Raw genomic sequence first — 20,010 nt, forward strand, 5'->3', positions numbered from 1 at the left:
CTTTCCTCTAAAAATTTATGGTCCTTAACCATGCAAATTCTAACTTTGAACCACGGAAGGATACAAATAACAACAGCTGAACTGTGCCAAAGCTTTGGCCAAGGACAACATCCTTCTACAATGATTATGCTTGTGGCCAAGGCTTTCAGGACGATAATTGTTTTGATAGATTTCCATTTTAATTTGTGGTACAATTGTGTTTAAAAGATTCTTATAATCCTGGTGAAGCAACCAACCTTCCGTTGTTGACCCACATGGATTGCATAACTGTATTTTAAACACAGTGTGTGTCCGAAAATGGCTGATGAAAGAGCTAAGCAAATAAATGCCCTTTTCCTTTGGAGACAATATTATATTAGTCTGTTGGCTCTCATAAATTTTCTCTTATTAATATTCAAGCTGTGAGGTAGCATTTCTCTGTCTTAAAGAACAAATCCCTTCTAATTATTGCTGCTCTGTGAAACATCCCCAGCACAACTAGAAACATTTCTGAGAGATGTCCAGTTGGTACAAATTTAGCCTTGCTTGTGAAATGTTCAGCCAAAAGATTTTTTGGTGGACATCAAGAATCTTTCTCATGTCTTGAATGCAACTTTTGGTGATTCTGGGTTTAAAAACAAATCCCACATTTCCTGTCACCAAACTAGTGGGAGAGTGTGAATTCAAGGCTTAGAGACAACCTGTCACAAAGTTCAGAGCTGCATAAAGAGTTTTGGTCTGGGTTCAGATTCAGTTTCAAGCACTCAGACTCTAGAGGTACCTGGATATATGGGGGAACAGTCTGGCTGAAGTTTTACTTGAAATTATGGATCTGCAGTATGTCTGGCACATGTTATATGCAAGGATCAGCAAACCATGTGGGTGAAAGAGTGTAGGACACAAGGATGAGCAAGAGAGGATGCATTTCCCATCTACCTGAGGTGTGAGTAGCCTGGTTTTGCAAAATTCTATTAATTTAACCATTAGCTCTGTTCTGCAAATTTGATGGCAAAGCAATAATGTCACCATGGGAACTCCAGGCACCACCATAATGCATGCCATAATTACTGCAAAGTCACATTTTCTGATTTGGATTTAGCTTGTTAAACCATTGCCAGGAGCTTTTGACTTCTTACCCTTCCCAAAAAGAGGCAAATGCTATGGGAGAAAACAGCGATATGACACCAAACTTCCCCTTGATTTTTTCACCATCTTAGTCATAAATCACAATTTTATCTTTTTCAGGAAAGACACAGGAACACAATTTCTCTTCTCTTTCCATTTGTTTACTGTCATGCAAAGATTAAGTGTTACCCAGACCTGCATCTTCTTATGTTCTCTGTCCTTCAAGGGAATGGTGAAAAACCATCTCCAGACCAAAGGACTAAAAATGGGACAGAGCAGCTGAATCACACAATCACTGAATCAGCTGAATCACAGAATCACAGAATCCTCTGAGTTGGACAGGACCCATAAGGATCATTGAGTCCAGCTCTTAGCAAAGGGCATCCCCAAGAGTTTCACCACGTGCCTGGAAGAATGAGAATGACAAGGAAGAAACAGAAGTGATGGATTGTGTGGGGCTAAAGGATGCAGAAATCATAGGGAAAAGGAAGAAGATGTGAAATCTAGAAGAAATAAGATTGACTTGGTGATCAAAAATAAAATTGTGTAGATCAAACGAGGCCTCCAACAGTCCCAAATGGTGAAAATTCCTTTTCAACACTTCCAAAGCAATGGGAAACATTTATTGCTAGAGACACATTGGAAATAGGCAGAGGAAATTCCAAAAACAAAAGATAAACTAAAGAAAAAGTACAGTATGATCGATATGATCTCTGTTCAAAGCTCTGGGATCTGGAAGCCAGGCTCATGATTTGGGTGGAGACTGACTCATAGGTTTTGATCTCATGTGACTGGCATAACTGAAAATGCTGCCACAAATCACAAGGCAAACTGGTGACAGAGGAGGGAACAGAATCAAAATCTCCCCAGCAACACAATTTATCCATTATATTCAGCTCTTTTTCTGTGGAAATTATAGGCAAGGCTCTGTCGGGTTTGTGAATCCTTTCTCATTGCTTCTAACAGCAGTCAGTAATTCAACGTTCAGCACTCAGAAAGAGCAAAACCTTAGTAGGTAACAACTTCAAAGGCTTATCAGAGTGTTTTGAGATCCCTTGTGAAGTCTATTAACTACCAGGAGGAGATGAGAAAGAAAACTTCTCAGGCTTAGTCACTCTGAGCTTCAAAGAAAAACAGCTTTCTTAAAGCACCCCAGTAGTGCATAAATACAAACTTGTAACATATTTGTCAAAGGGTAAGGGCTCAGAAAGGCAGGAATTAAATAATACCTTCATCAAGAACTCAAGTGGTGAATGGAAAGAAAAGAACAAATAATTGACAAGCTGGAGAACCACCATTTATCCCTGCTGTTTTTCACAAAAGCTTTCTCATGCAGCTTCCCTGAAACACAGTAAAAGTGATGAAGCACTTATAAAACGGATCAAGTTGGTGACATATGCACTCTCCCTGCCAGTAATATTGGATATTTCTGATATAATGACTGCAAGAAGGGATAGTACTGACAATTCTGAATAAAACACTGCAGCTAGGGACAGGCATGAGGCTTTGTGGGCACTAAGATAAAGGAGATAGAGTTGTTAAAGTGCACTCCCAGCTGAGAAGAACCTCGCCTGAAAAGGCAAATTCCCATAGTGACCATGGAAAGGTATAATAGATTTGAGGATTTGCTGGGTGAGACTCTGGCCTATCACTACTCACCCCACTGAAGTTTAACTTAGGAGGGAAGGGACCAAGGGAAGGCCTCCTGTGTGGGCAAGGCCAAGATTCACATCTGAAAGATTAACCTGTCCACCCTTCACTTTGACTGAATCCACTGAGTGTCTTAGTTTTAAGTGAGATGGACGTGGACCCCAGCAATAGAAAAGTCTGGAGTTTGTGGAGACAGAATTTCTAGACACGTTTCTCCATCTTAGAAACAGCACTTTATGTTCATATTGCTTCCTACAAACTTAATTTTATTCTTTTACGTACTCAAAAAGTATGCTTTTCTGTTTAGTCTCCAGCTGCATTTGTCCTTCACACCAAGCCATGCAAGGTCCTGCCCTGGAACTCAGTATAATCACATCAGGAAAAGCCTACTGTCAGACCAGCTGCTTCCCTCTATCTGAGTAATGGCAAGAATGAACAACATGTTCTCCTCTATTAATTATAAGGTGCTCCTCCTTAAATAGTTTAGCTATTTTTAGTGAATTAATTAAACCTTAATGACATTTCTGTGCATGTGTGGGGGCTGCATGAACACATCATCAATTAACAAAATTTAGGTTGGTTTTGGGAAGGAGAAAAAATAGTCTCGGTGATTTTATGAACTTGTGTCAAATATTTTTGTCAAGTCATGGCAATATCAAAAGCCTCCAACCACTGCACAGGACAGCTGAACAATGTGAAAAGGGAGCTCTTCTCAAGTTCAAGCTAATACTTTGCTATAAATTAAATAACTGGAGTAAATTTCCTCACATATTCCAAAAATACTCTAACTGGTACATGCACAGGGACTGCAATACACACAGACAACTGTATATTATTTTAACTAACCTTACTGGAGAAAAAAAAGACAAGTTCCATTTTTTTCCCAAAATACAGAACTTTAAAGAAATATACCATCATAAATAATGACTAAGCATCTAGGTTAAAAATGGCAGCACTGGAAATAATTGCATACGGCAAAACACTGTGGGTTTTCCAGGCAAATAATGTATTTGGGTTTATCTCTCCTCCCTTTCCTTTCATTTTTCACTGCACTGAGGTCACTCTGCATGTGGTCCAGGGGTCTGTTAGGTAAAGCAAGGAGATATTTTTGATGACATTAAAACACATTTCTTTTTCCAAAGGATTTTAGCAAGTTAACAAAACCAAGCAGGCTAATTCACCTCAATGTTTCCCAGTAAGGATTAAGAAGGGATTTGATTTCATCATCCCTACAATCAAACTCAAGGCTCACATTACACATGGTTACACCCTCTCTGTTTTAAAACTGGGAAAGCTCCTGCCTTTTGACACTTACTCTCCTTACGCTCAGAACCCAAAGGGGAAGTGAAAATCCTATTGGAAACGCAAAGCAGGCCAGGAAATATCCTATTTATTATGCTATTAAGAAAAAAAAAATCTGTCTTAGTAATTATACCACACACACAATAGCACAAATCTCCATTGTAGGGAAAAAACATGGGTTGCAACATGAGATCAGACATGCCAAGGTATTGCTTTAGTAAGGGTTATTTTTTTTTCCATTTTCTTGTATTTTTTTCTTTCCCAACTTCTCATCCAAATGCAAAAGCCAGTGAGCTTTTTGGAGTGCCACCAACCAAGAGGCAAGTTAAGAACTGTACATTCATAGAGCAGCACTGGTAGGTCTTAAGTAAGAAGTAAATCTAGTCTCACAAGCCCTGTGTATCACAGGACACTCTTGTTGACTGTGGCTCTGGTTCAGGAAAGCATTTAAGCATGTGCTGAAATACATCCCAATTCAGAGGAAGCATATGCTTGACTTTAAGCATGTTCTTAAGTCCTGTTGATTTCAGTAGAACTTAAGCACATACTTAAGAACTTTCCTGAGCCAGGGCCTATAAAAACAATAATAAATTTTCTGCACAACATTTGAACTTCATTGGACTTTTCCTGAGATTTCATTTTGCAAGGAGAAGCCGTGGGCAGCAGCCTTCCAAGGGAAGGCAAGATAGAGCGGGAATAGCTTCCTAAGCACACACACATGGAAATGGACCATGTGCATATATGTCAAATAAAAATAGAGCATTTGCCTGATGGACTGTCAGGGTAGTAACAAAACAAAAAGGAAGTGGTAAGACTCTTTAGCCAGCTCCCCAAAAGCCAGCCAAAATGCTGTCCAAGTTTGGCATTACATACAGGCATATATTTTAGATGCACATAAGCTGAACTGGTCTGTGCTGCTGGCCAATTTGAGGGGAGCTGGCTTCTCACACTGGCTTCAGCCAGCTGAGCAGCACGGCAGCAGGGCTCAGGATCTCCAAGGAGCTGCCACCGCACTCCCACATCGCTGCAGCTTTGGAAGAGATGCATTTGTACTCCTGAGACATTCAGGAGATGGGATTGCACGTTGGAGACCCTGTGGGCATCATGTAGATAGGACATGACAAATATTATCCATAGGTCTGGTAAATCATGATTTTTCATCTTTTTATATCCACATGAGGAACAGCATGGGCAGGAAGGGATCAGTCCTATAGGTTGGCTTCTTCCAATGAATCCTTTCATGATGGCTTAGGATATTTACAGTTAAAGATCAGATTCATCTGCCACATCAGCTGAGATCCTGGTAGCAGAATAGCTGAATGCACAAGAAGCATCCTGCACAAATAGGCCTCAGCACCTCAAGGGCTTTGTTGGAGCCACTGGCCACTCTGTTTCCTCTCACATGAAATAAGTTTTGCTCTGAAATAATCCTTGTGATGTCTGAGAATTCCAATCAGTCATGAGCAGTTTAGATTTAGAAGACTACAGACTAAACATGGGTGACTGGTCTGATCACATGGAAAGGATTCCATGCTATTCCATCACTTCTTCTGCTTTCTTCTACAGTTCCATGACTTGACAAATATTACTAGAGTAGAAGAGCACAGACTGGTCTGACACCCAAGAATATGGTATTATTTTCATCTCATTTATCTTTGTAGATCTGATACTTAGTTTTGCATATAGTCAACCTAATGAGAATTTAATATTAGATAATCAGAGGCAGTGGGAACTGTAACAAAACTTCCTGCACCACCACACACACACACATATATGTGTGTGTGTATGTATATATGTATATATATGTATGTGTGTGTATATATATATATGTGTGTGTGTGTATGTATGTATATATATACATACAAAGTTTGGTACCAAAACACTTTTTTTCCCAAGAGACCATATTCCAGCCTGCTCTGCTGTGAGGAACTTCTGTGCACCAAGACTGACTTTCACAGGGTGGATGTCTAAGGGAAAAGCCCCCAGAAGAGTGAGAGTCATTAAGTAACACCAGCAGTACTGTAGAAAGAAATTACATAGAACATGTATTTATATTCTTTTAATGTCAGCAAAATACAAGCTAAAGGATGGGTGCTAATGCAGGCTGACATTTTCAGAGTGGATAACAGTTTTAGATCTTGTGAGACGATTTGAAGGCAGCTGACTTCTCACAAGTATCAACTCTCTAAACTTGGCAAATCATGCCACAAGCCACCCAAAATGAAAAGCTGATTTTAAAAGCCTCAGTAAGAGGGAAGTATCACTGACTGTGAGTTTCTTGGGCAACTAGACAAAAAATTCAGGGCGTCCAAAAATAAAATCTCCATTGGAAGAATATTCTTTGAGGAGCTCACTGATGGAGATGAACAAAAGCTTTTGCCATATCATTTGTCATATTTGGGGAATACACCTGGAGTTGTGGTCTTTGGCCAGCCCCCAAGGACAGGCAGGGTGCTGGGACCACACAAAGCTGGAGGGTCACAACATGCAGCTCAGCAGGACTCACAGGGCTCCTGGCTGCCCAGCAGCCCACCCAGCAACCAAAATTCCCTTTTAAAATTACTGTTGCAGTTTCCCTCCTCACAGAAAACCCACCACAGCCTCTGTTCAGTAGTGCTGTGAATGTTTTAAAATGGGTTTTTTAGACTTAGCGCTATTTAGAGCAAAATCTTGAAATTCTTCATAACCAAAAATTGCCATTCTCGTCATAGCACTTGATAGCAGATTGTGCACAAAATTCCTGTGTTCTGGAACATAGTGGACTGAAAATACAGGTGTTTCATTCTTGGCTTGATCAACAAATAACAATCATCCTTTACACTTCTTCCTGAGCCTTTTCCAATCTAATAAAGCAACTCACCAGGATCCTGGCACAGGATCCCCACATCAGCCAGAGGATGCAACCTCAGAGAACAGCTTTTAAAAGCTTTGCTTTTTGGGGACACATCAATAATTCACTGTGAGTGAGACGCCACAGAAACAAGAAAAGAACTCAAGAAATCTAAGATATATAAGTTTAACACACAGAAAGATACCAGAACAAATGAGTAACAGTAACTTACAAGTTAATGTGGAAATCTAATGTTGAGGAGACAATATGGACATATCAGGAAGAAATTACATTAATTAACCCCAGTAAATTTTGTTCTTTGCCATGTTTCCCAGCACTCTGGGTAGGAAAGAAGCAGCAGGTACATAGAACTGACCTCTGTAAGGCTTATGACATCAGATCCAGACCATATTTCCATTAACAAAATAGGGAAACAAGACCTGCATGAAACCTCTGCAAAGTGCTTGTATGAGTAGTTGAAAAAATACTTACGGAGCAGCAATAATCAAGTTTTCTGTTAGTGCATAAACACCTAACAGATAGAGGTACCATAAAAATCTGGGACAAGATGAGTCATGTTTAATGCTTCCATTAGCAACATGGAGGAGGGAACAGACAGAACCTTACAAAGCTTCCTGATGACAAGCACAGAGAGGTTACTGGGATTTCCCAGGAGAGCAGTAGACTCAAAGTGATGCTAAGAAGTTGGAACAAAGTGTCTGAAGTCACTTAAATGAAATTTAGCAAAATAAACCTTGAGGTGTGAGATGTGAGAAAAACAAAATGTAATGTACAAAATGCAGGATGGGGAATAGCTGGTGAGGGTAAAATGAGGGAGGTTTTACGTAAATCACAATGTGAATCATCAGTCTGTGCTTCTACAGGAAACAGCAACAAGATAATGAAATGTACACATGTTCTTCCACTACAACAACAGCCCTCGAGCATGTATAAGGCTGCTTCACAAAGAGGATGATGATCCATTGCTCTTCATGCCCTCAGAAGATGGGATTTAGTATTTTGCTCAATTTGCAACAATAAAGACTTAGAAGCAGAAAAAATCGAGTGTAATTATAGGACTAATGAAATAAAAATCAGGCTTTCTAAGGAGGTTGTGTAATCTACATCTAGTGGAGGCTTTGAAAAAAGCAAAAGAATCTGGTAAAACTGGTCTTGATTTATTTCATACTGCTGCAAAGAGGAGAGGGGGCACAGGATGTTTTAAAAATCCTTTTTACCACTACATACTAGTGACTCTGACAATAAAACTGCTCCTGCTGCCAGTGCTGGACGCTGGGTGACACAGATATTTGCTTCCCTCTGACCTGCACAGGATGAAGTCTGGCCACAGTGAAATCAATGGCAATTTTGTCTGTGACTTTGACAGGACCAGAATTTCCCTCAGAAATTTCATGGCCAGAGGGGACAATTATCATAATCTTTCCTGACCTTTTGCATCATACAAACATAGATTTTGCTCAGCCTGTAGCCAACATCTTGTGGCTGAACTAGAACATATGTTTTGGAAGGGTTTTTGGGAGAGGGACATGCCTCACATAGAGTGGTAGTAAAATCCCCTCTAGCGTCGCCTGTTTGCATTGCAGGGAGCAGCTCTCGCTCCCAGGGAAGTCGACATCTCATTTCTGGGGTTTTCCAAAGGTACCTAAATTGTCACATCCCTTATACATGCAATCTTTTTTTCTTATCTCTCAGTTGCATTTATGCATGTGGGTTCAAGTACTGGAAGGAACCTTAGTGACAGGATTTGGGGAGTCAGGACACAGCAGTATTTAGAAAATTGTGATGATTTCAGTAAAATTCAATAGAGATGCTGAAGCATCGGCTGCTGTTGGTTATTTGGGGTACAGTGTTGCATCTCATAGGAAGTAATGGCTTTGAACATGAAAGTCACAAATCCTTTTTATTAAGACAAATAAACTTAGAATCATAGTGGTTCTGGTTGGAAGGGACTTTAAAGTCATCTATTTCCAACCCTCTGCCATGGGCAGGGAAACCTTCCACTCAAACAAGTTGCTCCAAGCCCCATCCAACCTGGCTTGGACACTTCCAGGGATGGGGCAGCCACAGCTTCTCTGGGCACCCTGTGCCAGGGTCCTCACAAGGAAGAATTTCTTCCTAATATCCAATCTAAACCTGTCCTCTTTCAGTTTGAAGCCATTCCCCCTTGTCCTGTTACCCCAGGCTCTTGTAAATATTTTCTCTCCATCTTTCTCATTGGCTCCCTTCAGGTACTGGAAGGATCTTGTCCTACAAGATTGATCTCAGTGCCTGTTCATGCTCTGCATATCCAAAATGCAGCTCCTTTATTTTGGAAGCTTAAGCCTGCAGGACCTTATCTGGGATTTTGCCTTTATGTGGCACACCCATTAATGTGTTATATTCCAATGGAGTACGTGGTGATGCCCCACCCTGGAAACGTTCAAGGTCAGGCTGGACAAGGCTCTCCATAAACTGATAAAGTTAAAGATGTTCCTGATTATTGCAGGGGAATCAGACTAGATGACCTTTAAAATGTCCTTTCCAACTCAAAATATTCTATGATTCAGTGATAATGTACCTTATGTAATTCCATAAAAGTCATAATTCACACAAAATATTCCCACTAAATTTTCCACTGACTCCAGTGAAAGCAGAGTCATACTTCGGATTCACTAGTTTCTTCCTAATAAATTATTAAAACCACAAGTGCGCCGAAGAAAGAATTTGTGAATACCTCTTATTTAGCTATTCTCAAAGCACCAACTTTAATACTTTCAAATATTGATGATTCTATATCCTGAGAGCTAATTAGATACAAAAAAAAAAAACAAAAACAAAAACAAAAACCCAACCATTTCCCCCTGGGGAAACTGCAGAAAATAAAATGAGATAGAACAGTGTCAAAAGGTGTCATAGGCAATGCAAATTCTAGCCAAATTATTCCTGTTTCTAGTGGAGATCAGGTGCAAATACAGGAGTTGTTTCTCCAAAACAAGATCTGTGCAGAGTTCCCATTACAGTACCAGAATCCCATATGAAGTTTTTCATGTAAGAATTAAATCTGGCACACCTGGAATTTGAATGTCTATTAAAAATCTCTGAGCCAGGGGTAGTAATCTGGTCACACAACATATTCTGCAAATGTTGGTGAATTGCAGCCAAATTTCCATGCCTCCAAGCAGCGTATCAGACTAGCAAATAATAACAGCAGCCAGGTGCTGAAAGTCAACGCTGAACCTGAAATAAGATCCAGGGCTGAATTATTTATTGAAATTCCATGACTTTATTTGCAGTCTTCGAAAAAAGAGTCACTTACAGGCACTGCAAATAAAGGTCTGGATGGTGGGTGCTGCTGATAAGGGCATTTACCATATCAGCTGATCCCATAAAATGTCCTCGGGGGGCTCATTTTGTACCTTATTATCATCATAAAAATACAGTTCCTCAGTGACTCTGAATGGGTTAAAAGAGCAATTGGCAGCCCTCAGGAGGTGTCCCTGAGAGGGCAGGACCAGGTCTTCCTCTCTCCTCTTGCCTCTCTGAAGTTCACAGCCCTGCAGAGAGCAGGGGGAAGCTCCATCCCGAGATGTGATGAGTGTTTCTGACTCCCACCCCAGCAGATCAATCCGTGCTGCAAAGAACCAGCAAACCACAGCCCCAATCCAGTCTTTGGTTTGATGTTTGCACCTCGGTGTGACTTCCCAGTGCAACCCACAATCACTCCAAGAAAATAATTCTTAATACAATATAAATATTACTGGTACTTTGACTAAGTCTTATCACCCTGAGAATAAAAATGCCTTATAAATAAATTTTCCAGTTTCCAGCTACTCACAGAGAATAATTATAGAGTTCATTTTTGAGGGGATTTTTTTTTTCACTTTTAACCTTTTCTTCCTTGCTGTATTTGTTCATCTGATCATCTACACAGACATCCAGTCATATTTAGCCATTAGAGGGGTGTTGCACTACAAGGCAGCATTTTCTGATGCCACTCCCTCTGAATATTTCATTAAACAAGAAACAGAGAGCAAGTTCTGAGTTTATAAATGGAAATACTTGCAGTGAAAGCAAGAGTCTAAGACACAGACACAAACAGCAAGTAAATGTTCCTTGGGACTCACCTAAAAGCAAAACAATTTGTGTTCAGTATCAGATGATGAAGAAAATAAACACTGATGCTTTCCAAAAGCTCCTGACAAATTTTGAATAAGCATGTGTATTAGTAAAAGTAGAATTTGCAAATTTTTTTTGCAGTATGGCCTTCTGAATTTAATGTATAATAAATATTGTGAACAGAAAAACACAGATCAATGAGAGGAGTCTGGAATATATTTCTTGTTTGCTCAGTATCCCAGTGCAGAATGATTTCTTAAATTCCTTTTTCTGTACTGTTTGGGCCAGTCTGAAATGCTTTAAAAACTTTTCATAGGAAATGGTTTTGATAATTTTCTCAAAACAAATTTTGACCTGATGCTCAGAGTGAATTTTCTCTGATTTCATTTTATCCTCTTATACAACATGAAAGAAAAAACAAACCCAAAACCAAAGCTTAATTAAGTTTAATTCAATGCTATTAATTGAAATAATTGCACTTTCCCTAGCACCTCTTCATATCTTACTGTCCTTTTGTCTCTGGGATCCTTGATCATGCTGTAAATTTCAAATATAATTTTATTTTTGTTTTACTGTTATCACTCCTAAGTCCCTCATGCTCCAAGTGGAGCACCTCCAAAAAGATCAGCAGCAACCCCAGCATGGTTGTACAGCAAAACTCTTCTCCAGCCTGTTCCTTCCTCTCATAGCTTTTTCAGAAGAAATCAGTAGCCTTCTTCCCAAAATGTTTATTGTTTGCACTCTTCCTCCCACAAGAAAATAATCACTTTGTTGATTTATTTCATTTTATGCCCCACACCTTTCAGCCATATTCACATTGCCTGGCTTCACCACTGATTTGGTGACAGCAGCCCTGAGGTCTGTCCCCAGCTCCAAAATCTTCCTCTGTCTCCTCACTCTGCCTCTCTGACATTGTCACCAGCTGCTTTATTCAAGTTAATCAAAACCTTTTCGATATGGTGGAAATGGAGTGTGGCACAAGGGTCATGCCCTCTAAATCTCCTCACCCATTTATTAATAAGTTCACAAGAAGGTGCCACATTCTCTGGTGACAATCCAGGTTCAGCAGGTAATTGAGAAACCAGCATTTGGCAAGAGAATTTCTGAACATTTTCTACACATTTGTGTACATGTGAGCTTAATTCCCTCAAGTACCTGAATAAGATCTGAAAAATAAGCAATTTTTTTTTTATCTTTACTTAAAATTCTCTTTAAAAGGGAGATTTTTTTTCCTATTATTGTAAAAATGTCAAGCCCACTCAGGTGGTCTTCCAAAAATAACAAGAGAAATCCTATAATTTTACACTTCCAATGAAAAGCTAAACATCTGTTAGTGCAAAATCCCTCTTTCTGGCAGCATGGCACAAGGTGATTTGTACTAACATTGCACTCACTTTCAAAGATCCTGGATATGGCTTTAAATAAATGTTCAATAAATATTCAAATAATTTTTATTGAGTAAAAAAATTAATAATCTTAAGTGCCCAGAGTGAAAGAGATGTCATGGGACTAATTGTAACTTTATAATTTTATAAAGTTTATATAATTTTATAAAATATATATAATTTTATATATATTATATACATATATAGAACTTCTTCAAAGTTCCCATCTTGGCCACATCTTTCCCCAGCTCTTCAAGGCAGGACCTGAGGAGCTGTCCACAGTCAGCATATTTAAGATTTATTATTATTGTTGAATCATCTCTTTGGAGATAAACTCTGAACCGTGAGGCCATTGAGCAGAGATTGTGCTCAGTAAGAGAATGAGGTGTTCTCACAAGCACAGGTCACAGGGCTGCTGGTGCCCAACAAGCCAGGATAGGCAGTGGATGCCTCCTACTCTGAAACAAGCCTTCCCACCTCCATGTTCATCTGCCTTTATTAGAAACTGAATAGCAAGAAGATGTTTGGAGTGTTTAGAGAAACATGTAATTGAAGATTAGTAAGAATGGAACTGAAATACACAATAGAAGATTACATTTGTGCACCCTGAGATCCTTGTGGCTCCATCTTGGACCAGGCTGAGTACAGAGTGCTTAATGCAGAGAAAACATCGTTCTTGAACCTCAAGCAAGACCCAGCCCTAGGACTGGATCTAGAGCTTAACTGCAAGACCCAGAGATATTGTTTAAAAAAAAACAAAACAAAAAATTCAAATTTAGCGCATCTCAGTACAAGAAAAGTCAAAATAGAATTTCTTATCGAACAGCATGGGTGAGTGAACACTCAGAATGAAAAGTGAATTTAAATGAAACAAATGTTAATTGAAGACTGAAAATAGACTTAATTTTTAAGGGCATTGTTGCACTGGATCCTCTTGGCATGTCCTGGGCATTTAAAAGAACTAAGCACAGAAAAACAACTAAAATTGCCATTCTGAGAGAACCTAGAACCTGCAAGAATATTCCATGAGTCAATCCCTCTTCATTCAGGAAAAGCTTTTTAAAAATACTATAAATAAAATAAACAAGCAAAACAAGGCTCCAGTTGCACACTGAATCAGCAGCAATGGCTCATCACAAAACACAGGGCAGTGAAAGAAAATAATTTCCCCCCATGATATGCATTTGCATCTGTTTGTAGTTGCCCATTCAGCAGCTAAAAGCAAAAGGAAAGCAGTAACACAACGTGCCTGTTGACCCACACAAATTGAGTCACAATCTAGAAAAACACTGGCAACAATAGGGATGATCCATCAGGGCTGGTTTCTCTGATTTCCACTTGTCTGGGACAATACACAGGTACAGGCACACACCAGCACACTGAACAACAATAGCTACGTGCCCTGGACATCAAGGTTCAGGGTGTTTATTTGGGTGTTAAAGTGTCGTGAGGAGGACAAGCTTGGCAATCCACACAGAGAAGCACCAGCCCAACCTGAAAATTAATTTGGTGTTTTGTCAGGAGTTAATCCACGAGCATTGAGTACCTTTTACAGTCACTCATCTGTATAAAGGGAAAAGAGAGGAAATTTTATCTGGACATACTCCTGGACTACACAGATATAAAAATGGATGTTGGGACAAACATTTCATAGGGAATGAAGCCAAGGTACAGGGCTGTGGCATGACAGGCAATGAGAGACAGAAAAGGGAATTCTGCTCTTCAATCTTCCAGTTTAGCTCTTCCCCATCCCATCTTCAAGGTCTGACCTGTACTGACACAGTGCTCATCTGCTCTGCCTTTGACAGCCCTTCCAAAGTCTGGCCCTTGCATAACCTGGTATGATAAACACATAAGATAAGCAATCCCATATTTAACCAGCACCTAAATTAATCACATTCCATTATCACACTCTGGACATGTAAGCAGCCTCTCAGCATAATTTCTGTCAGACTGGCCTCAACCAAATTTGTGCTGCCATTCAGAGAGACAGAAAGCAAAGATCCCTTCTGTGCTTCAACCAAGCCCTGTTCTGCTTTGTCATGACCTCCTCCATAGCAATGTCCTGCTGGTTTGCAGATTTTCTGGTGTGTTTTTTCCTTTATTGTCCCTAACTACATGCGCTTCATTACAGCAAATCTAGTCTTGATCTGAATCGGAGGCAGACAGGGCATGACTTCTTCGGTGATTCATTCCAACAGGTAATCACTTCTACACTTACTATTAAGCCTATTCCTAATCTGACCACATTTGACCTTGACTATTTCATATGTTGCACAGAGAAATTGTGAATTCCCCATCCCTGGAAGGGATCAAGGCCAGGTTGGATGGGCCTTGGAGCAGCCTGGTCTAGTGGAAGCTATCCCTGCCCATGGCAGAGGGATAAGTAGACAGTCTGTAAGTCCATTCCAACTCAAACCATGGTGTGATTCTCTGTCTTGTTATACTTCTTGCCACCATAAAAAGACCCCACACATACATTTAATATTGCAGTCAAGTGATGTCTTCCCTTTTAATTAGGGGAGAGAAGTTGCCTTCAGGATGGAAATGTCAAGTAATTTTAAAGCCTTAAATTTATTCTTCTCTACTTCTTTTCCAATGTCCTAACACACATAAGCTCTGTGTGTTGTTTAAAATAGCCAGTCAAAAGATAATCTAAACTTTGACCCTCCCTTTTAATAGCAGTGGCAAAAAGAGAAAGTAAAAATGCATAGCTGTTTTTAGTATGATTTGTGTGTTTGTTATTGGGCTATTTACTGTGAATTACAGAATTAAGCCTTTTTGAGTGGCAAATGAACACTGAATCAGTCATGCTAAGTGCTGTACAAAACCCAAAAGACACAAGAGCTGTGACTAAAGGACAGAGCACAGGAGCAAAGTGAAGCTCTTGCTGGCCCTCCTTGCACAAGGCCATGGCTTCTCAGACCCTCCACCTGTAAAGTACTGACCAGGACTGTACAATGCTTTGGAAATGCTGTAAAAAGGCATCTATATTTATATTTTACCTCAGGGAATGGCTTTTGCAAAAATAATCATGTTCAGAGGTGGCCAAAGCACAGAGCAGCCTTCTTTGCAGAACTGGGATCTAAGGACGTTTAATTACTATCAGCATCGAGGAAGTTTGGGGAATTTCTAGTGTCACCCTGTGTTTTACTACTAAGAATTAAAAAAACCCCAAACCCAACACTTTCACAAAAAAATCCATCTTCTGAACATTTAAAACTGAAGCTAAACAGTCTTTTCTGAATACAGACAGCTGCTGAACTCAGCTGTCAGATGTTTTCTGAGATGGAGCATACGAGGATTAGCTCATCATACTTTCAACTCCACTGTGAGCCTGCAGCATCACAGTCTCTTTGGAGGTGACAAGCCTTTTCCAAGCAGTAGAGCATTACATTTATGTCTTTACCAGCAGCAGTTTAACAAAAAATTACGTCTGCTTTGGCATCTTCTTGGTTAAGAGAAACAGAAATTAAAGCCATACCTAAATCAAGCAAATTTCCTCTGTGCCTAAACCCCATTCCCAGAATCATGAACAGGTTTAAACACTTGAGACACTGGCAAATGGTGAACTGAATCATGATATGTTTTTCTTAGACCAAAGGAAACAAAAAAAATTGGCCAGAGAAGTTGTGGATGCTCCATTCCTGAAAGTATTAAAAGTTAGGCTGGATGAGGCTCTGAGCAAGCTGGTCTAGTGGAAGGTGTAATTGCCCATGGCAGGGAAGTGGGAATTACATGATCTTTAAGGTCCAACCCAAACCATTCTATTATTCTATAAAATGGAAGAGAAGCAAAAGAAATAGTTAAGAAATTACTCTTTTACAGTAGTATTTACACAAAGAAGGGGGGAAAAATTACTATTCCCATATAATATCCTTGAAAGTTTTATAGAATTTAAAGTAAATAAAAATCAGTTTCAGCCTTGAATATTTGGCCTTGAGCATTTTAATTACCTTTTGCAGCAAGCAGATACAAGTGAATGCCATGGGCTTCTGTCATCTGCACTGCACACAAAATTAGCTTCTCTCAAGATGAGGATTTAGAAGAGCAAATTGTCACCATCTGAGAACTTTTATCCTTAACATAATGTCCTTTACACCAAAGTAGCTATAGCAGGGACAATTTCAATTCCTACTGTCCTACAGATGCATTAATACAACACAGCCCTCCTGAAATGCATTTCAAATAGTGCTTTATTTCAGTTTTATTCTTGAGAGGCACACAATAATATTCATTTATAAGGAATCTTTCAGTTTAAGAGAGTCAGAGAAAAAAAATCCCATGGACTCATCACTCGACATTTATGTGTGCACCAGCAATCAAGTTATGTAACAAACAGCAATGACATGTACATGCAATCAGTTAGATTAAGTTCTACCCTTAGGTATTAATTAGATAAAATTACTGGCTTTGGAACTGCAAAACACAGCTGGATACAATTTGAATTACTTCTGTTCCACTGTAAAAATTTCCAAGTCTTAAGTTTAATATAAAAAATCATGCCAGGAATACATGATGCTGATTAAACTCCTCAGACATACAAAAACAGATTTTTAAACTCATAGCTCCAGATGTACATATATATATATCCCTGCTACCCCATCTAGATGAGCTTTGCTGCGTCAGCAACACAGAAGTGCAAAAAAATGGGGAGAACAAGAGACAAGGAAGGAAAGGGAATAAGGAAATTTCCATGTGAAATTTTACTGTGTCAAACAAATCACTTCAAGCTATTTACAAAGTACCTACTGCAGCACTTTAGGTATCTGCTCTGATTCTCTACATCATGCAAGATTTATAGATTGGATCCATCACAAAACCAAACCCTTCCCTATCTCAACCAATTCTCCCCAACTTTAGATCAACCTTAGCTAAAAAGAAAGTTTATCTTCTATTATTCACATATAAAACTAGCACATAAAGGCACAGCCCTTTAACATCTGCCTGACTCTGTTAAAAAGGAGTAATTTGAAAAATCTACCAGAGCTCCTTGCTGAAAAATGGAAATACTACTAAAAAAATAATGTTTCTGATACCTCTTTAGCACTGCTGGTGTTATTCTGCTCATATCTCCCACTTTTGAAGATTTATGTGCCACACAAGAACTAAGTGATATTGTTGCTGTGATGATCAATGTGTTCTCCTAAACAATCTTTACAGAGCCTTCCATTAAACTCTATCTGACATAGGCAGGTGGATTGATACCGACATTAAATCCTGGAGCACGGGCAGACGTACTTCCTGCTGGCTCTCTTGGAAAGGGTCCCTGTGTATTTTTGGGATGTTATGTCAAATGATCCCAGTGACATTTGCTGTTCTGGATTAGCCTCAGCAGAGCCATGTATTGCCAATAAAAGTTTCCTGAGGACACTGGAGCTTCGCTGTCATCGCTGAACCACGACACAACCTGTGAGCCTGACGAGATGGGAGCTGCCAGAGATGGAAAAAGAGCAACCTGCAGCTAAACATAGAGCACCCAGAGCACACTGGTGGCTGTTTCTAGGTACCAACAATAATAATTATGAGTATCACCTGTTCTTCATGGTAAAATTAAAACACAGTTTCTACCCAATTTGGCTGTGTGGCTCAGAAAACCTGGGAAAAAGGAAGGAGCTAGCAAGTGGAGCTTAAACACGATCTCAAATACATTTAGGTAGGCCTAATTCTGCTGCCACTGAACTTAGCAGTACAAAACTGACTTGCTTTTGTGGCTATGACCCAAGCTGAATGTTTCTGAATTCTTATTTATTCGAATGGATCCCATTTATAAAGACACGTAAAGAAGGTATGCATATTCAACAAAGCATTGGAATATGTTTCCTTTTAATCAGATGTTTTGATCACAATTAACAGGTATATCAGCAGAATCAAGTTTAATAAAAAGCAAGCAGTCGCTGCTGTTTATAGAGGAAAACCCCCAAACCATGGCAGATCAGGGCATCATTCACCTTTAACCATAAACTAAGGATGAGACCATGAACTTAGGCAGGAGACATGGCTGGAAGTCCCTTCTTAACTTGACAACCAGTTTCCCAGGCAATCCTAAAAACATTCCAGACTATGTTCAAGGTGGCAGGGATAGCGAATATATCCCTGTCAAGTCACATTATAAACTTGGCCTCCTTAAAAATTTACTGCCTGTCTCTAATATTCCCATCGTTGAGGCCCTTGTCTTAATGCAAAACAAAACCTGCAAATGCTCAGAGACAAAACAGACACACAGACACTGTGTTGTATAACTCAGGCTAAAACTTCTTTAAAGTATTGTTTTTCTTCATCACAAGAAAAAAAAGCAACTTGTAATTTTAAAACATTTGCCAGGCGGTTATATGGCAATTTTAAATTTTTTTTTAAAGATGTAATTTTAAAGCAAAATTAATTCTTGCCAATATGAATGTTTTTCCTCTGACTATTTTTTAAATTATTTTATTGAAAATGCATAATAAAAAAACAGTGAAGCAACAATCATTCCAGATAGCATTTCCCTGATTTAAGCAGGTCAGAAGTGGAGTTGCTACTGATCTGTCACTCCTGATTTGACAGGATCTTAGCAGAACCACTACACTGAAATACTCAAGTCCCCCTGCATGGAACTTTCAAAACTCATTTACAGATGTTTAAACAAACCTAGTAAAAATATTTTTCTTCCTGTGTCCAGACTATTGGTAAACCTTGTAAATTTTGCAACCTTAATACCAAAGCACAAGGCCAGGATGCTGGAAGAGGAGACTCAGGCTGCTGATCATGCATTGCCTCACCAAAAGCAGTCTGAAGAGACACAAACCATGGTGCCCATCACCTGCTTGGTAGTTCCACAAGTAAAAAATCAAGATGCACAGTAAACCCTGTGCTCCCATCAGTTCCAGGGTGACAGCTGAGAAGTGTCAGAGACTTCATACACTGTACACATCTGCTTTGTAGGGTGGTTGTGGCTCCTTCAAAATGTGAAAGGCTTGGCAACAAAAAAAAAATGTCATTGTCAGTCTTGGAGCACCAAACAGGTTGGACCAGATGTTTCAGTATCATTATTCTTCCTTGTGCTTTTTTTATCTTTGTTATTTCCTCTTTATCTAGAAAATTTAGCTAAACTTAGGAATGATTTTGTAAGAAAGCCAAGCTGAGCTCATAATACCCAGAAAATGCCCACACTTCTCAAGAAACAGAAATTAACTTGAAGCCTTCCAGATCTGATTCTGATTTCTAATCATCAGTAAAAAGAACTTTTTGAGGGCAGTCTATGAATCAAACCCACTGCACCCTGTCTTGTTATAAAGTGTTAAAAGGTTCCTATCAAATTATCTCCCCCTGTTTGCAAAGCCAGTACTGGTTGTGATAACCCTAAAATTCTGAAACTGAAATCAGTTTCCTTATCAGAGTGACTCTCATATTAAAACCACAAAAGCCTCAACAGTGGGGAATGATTGCTTGTAGCAGGTGTAACACTTTTATTCATATCTTTAAGACTATGTGACAACACCAAAATCCAAACCAAAGCTGGTTTAAAATCACCTTCCAGCAGAAATAACTTCTAAAAAAATCCAGAAAATGCACTAACAAAACCCCAGAAAACAAACAAACAAACAAACAAAAACCACCAAAGAAACAAAAACAAATAAACAA

At 39.3% G+C, this 20,010-nt stretch overlaps 1 protein-coding gene across 2 annotated transcripts in view; it reads right to left on the reverse strand.

Annotated features, from left to right (window-relative positions):
• CLIC5 (chloride intracellular channel 5) overlaps positions 1-20,010 on the reverse strand; it is a 76,485-nt gene that overhangs the window by 33,198 nt on the left and 23,277 nt on the right. The gene's annotated exons all lie outside the window — the stretch shown is intronic.

The sequence above is a fragment of the Poecile atricapillus genome, chromosome 3 (assembly GCF_030490865.1).
Source record: "Poecile atricapillus isolate bPoeAtr1 chromosome 3, bPoeAtr1.hap1, whole genome shotgun sequence".
NCBI classification, from domain to species: domain Eukaryota; kingdom Metazoa; phylum Chordata; class Aves; order Passeriformes; family Paridae; genus Poecile; species Poecile atricapillus.